Source organism: Muscardinus avellanarius, assembly GCF_963383645.1.
Source record: "Muscardinus avellanarius genome assembly, chromosome: 3".
Classification (NCBI taxonomy): domain Eukaryota; kingdom Metazoa; phylum Chordata; class Mammalia; order Rodentia; family Gliridae; genus Muscardinus; species Muscardinus avellanarius.
The window spans coordinates 157,355,857-157,359,435 of NC_137788.1; the positions used below are offsets into that span (position 1 = coordinate 157,355,857).

Sequence of the window (3,579 nt, forward strand, 5' to 3'; positions counted from 1 at the left end):
ATTTTTCTGAGGACCCTCCATACTGTTTTTCAAAGTGGTTGTACTAATTTGCAATCCCAACACTGTACCAGAATTTCCACTTCTCCAAACTTTCATCGGAATTTATTGTCGTGTTTTGAATGATTGCCATTCCACAGATGTGGAGCCTGAGTCTCGCTCTTCCTGTGTAGGTGGTGTATGCCTCTAGGACAAAATCAGTGTAAGAGTCTCTGTTCTTCACAGCTAGTGCTGCTCTGGTCTGACTTCTTCCCATTCCACATGATTGTGTGGTCTGTGGTGTTCCCAGAAATCCTACAAGTTGGATCAAGTGTTAAACATAGGTCTCCCTCCATGCTTTCCACCAGTGTAGAGCCTGAGTCTCTCTGAGCCTTTGCTATATTCAACAGCAGACTCTATCCCCACCTTTGCTGGGTTGGACCACAAAGTCTCAGACTTGGGTAGTTTATTGTGGCTGTGCGAGTTCTTGGGGGCACCACACTGGGCATTCTTCTGAAGGAATTACAGGTTCACTTACAGTGTTGTTGAGTACCACTCTAGATCTCTAGAGGTTGTGGTAAGCGTGGATGCCACTCCTGCAAGTTGTAGCCAGTGTTTTCACAGGAGAAACTGAAGTTTTTGGTGTTTTCTTGCTTCTGTAAAAATGCTGTTTTTGTTTTTATTCTTTCTTTCTTTCTTTCTTTCTTTCTTTCTTTCTTTCTTTCTTTCTTTCTTTATTCCAACACTTCACCACATATATTTCTTCTATGCAGTCTAAGCTGAGAATACCATGTAAATGGGTCACTGTGAAATGCAGCAATTTAATTTTTCTCCAATCAAAATAAGACACAAACCAGTATGATCTCATTTCTATTAACTTTTGAAGGTTTACAGCAGTTAAAATATTTTTGCTTCTATGTATGAAGGTTAAAAAAATCATTTATTTTTTTCATAAAATAGAAGAGCAACCAATTTCACCATCGAGTAAATGTAAAAACTGGAATTCTTTTTTAAATTAGTCCAAAGTGGCATTTAGAAACTTGGTTGTAGGCTGCTGCGCTGACACCATGACAAACCAAAGCGTAGGGTGGGTCTGGTTTTGTTTCGGTTTTCTTTTCGGTATCCAATGCTCATGGATTAAGTTCTGGAAATGTTCCAATTGTAAGGCAGGGATCTGTTTGGATTCCACCACAGGTATGCTCCTTGGGTTGGATGCTGGACGGTGAGGCACGTTTGGCCGGACCCATGTCGACTACCTAGTAGTCATCAAGGTCAAAAAATTCATCATCTCCTCCTTGGCATTCCACTCCCTGGAAATCTACTCGGTACCGCAAGATACCTCCAATTCCACCAAATCCTTTCACAAATTGGGATCCTTCTTGTGACATCTGTGACAATTTCCAATGTAGCTCCGAACTTTTTATAGTTGTTAGCAAACCATTCCAAGAGGGGCATGCTCTCAATCAGCTGATGCTCCTGACCTGTCTCTTTGTCTGTGAAATGAGATTTATCCTTCTCTTGTTCTGGAGTTAGAGAATTTCCTCCTCTTCTGTGCCTTGGCAATGAAGACCATATCTCATAATATCCAGATTAATCTCTACAGCTCCCATTTCCAAAGCTTTAGTGTATCTTCAACTCCAAAGCCGTACTTGCCCGTATCCTGAATAATTTCATCGAAGTATCGTCCTATTAATTTCTTCTCTTGAATGAATTTCACGTTGGAGAGGACTTCAGTAGACAACTCAATAGCTTGGTTGAATCCATTTTCACCACCATAGGACATATCAACCAATTTTAAAACTTTTGACTGCAACCTCTGGTCAAACATATCAGATTGACTTAGTTCTGTTTTAAAGTCAGCTGATCCAGCTAAAACGAGACCAGCCACATTCACTTTGTCCCCAGAAATAAACAGCTGCACAGCAGTCTCTGCTACTTTCCGAACATAGTTACGTCGCTTTTCCATTCTTAAACGAGCAAAACGCGAGGCGGACTGACCTCCTCTACCGTGTTTCTTTGGGAGATCCACGGTGAATTTGTGCAGGACTTCTCTTGTTGTTTCCTTGGAGTGTGCCAAAAAGTGCTCCACTGCCATCTATTACAATGAAGCCGAACTTGCCATCATCTGAAAGTAGCGCTGTTAGAGCCTCTGTATGGAATTCGTTGTCACACAAATACAATGACGTATTAATGGGTTTGAAAGGTTCAAAATCAATGTTGACTTTCTTTTCCTTTCCTTCTTCTGTTACAATTGTTCCACAGTAAACAACCAGACCACTTGGAGGTACTTTGTTAAACGTTTGAGTCTTTGTTGTACAGATGGAATGGCTCCCAGGACTGAAGGGCGGTTTACTCGTGACTTAATGTTAGATGCAGTTCCAAACTCATCCGCTAACATTTTTGCCACTCGTAAAATCTGGTTTTGGGGAGGAATGATCAATGATAGCAGGCTGGTGCCATTGCCGCGGGCCGCCTCCAAGCCCTTAATGAGCTCGATCTTCCAGATCTCCAGTTCCTGTCGGCAGCACTGGGGTCGTCCTCCATCTTCTCGCCTCCTCCTTCCAAGGCCCAGTCCTGGGCGGCTCCGGGCAGCGGAGGCTCTCAAAATGCTGTTTTTTAAATATGTTTGTTTGTTTTTGTGGGGTGGAACCCAGGGGCATTCTATGTCTGAGCTACACCTCTAGCCCTATTTTTTATTCTTTAATTTGAATCAGGGTCTCATTGAATCGCAAAAGGCCTCAGTAAGTAGTAGGTGAGGCTGTCTGCTGGGATAACCACGCACCGCAGGAATTCTGTTTGTAAGGCAGTGGAGATGTGCTGCTTCTCTCAGTTGCCATCCTCACAGAAGTTGTTAGAAAATTTTTGAAATGCATTTTTACAATTTGATAAAATCTTCCAGAATGCCTTTTCTCTTCCTCCTCCTCCTTCTCCTCTTCCTCCTCCTCTTTCTCTCCCTTATTTTTGCTTTTGTCTTGCATGAGGAAAATGCTGTCACCAAATTGCAAAAATTCATAGAAAACTAAAAGTAAAACATAATTTACAGAAATTTCTTAGAATTACCCAAATATATTTTAGAAAACTACAAAGAGTCAAGCCCTTCATACAAAGTTATTTTCTCATCCTGAATGATCTTTTAAGAAAATTTGGGCAGGGTTTCATTTTATGATACTTATTTTTAAATGTTGTGGCAAAAAAAACCCCTCATATCTTGTGTTTTGGATGCCCAAGCATATTGAAGTCTGTACTGTCTTCTTTCCCTTTGTAAAGGTATTTCACCCCTAAGAAAGGACTAAGAATTTCTTCCACCCTACTTGATTCAAGGTAGTAGAAATAACAAATCATTTTAATTTGGTCAGTACTGTTGATAATGTTATGCTAAACATATTTGAAGCTTTTAGTAGAGTGAATCAGAAAAAATAGCATAATGAGATAAATATTAAATTGAATGATCTTCCTTCCTTCCTCCCTCCCTTCTTTCTTCTCTTTCTTTCCTTCTTTCTTCCTTTCCTTCTTCCTTTTTTTTTTTTTTTCACACTGTAGATTATGGAGCACAACTCTTTCTTGGCCAACATCATCATCTTGGTTAGCAGACCACAATTTATG

At 40.6% G+C, this 3,579-nt stretch overlaps 1 pseudogene across 1 annotated transcript; it reads right to left on the reverse strand.

The window, feature by feature from the left end:
- Positions 1–1,232: 1,232 nt before the first annotated feature.
- On the reverse strand, positions 1,233–2,520 carry LOC308261231 (eukaryotic peptide chain release factor subunit 1-like; annotated as a pseudogene). Its single transcript has one exon. The product of its transcript is annotated as a eukaryotic peptide chain release factor subunit 1-like (transcript).
- Between the last annotated feature and the right edge of the window lie 1,059 nt (positions 2,521–3,579).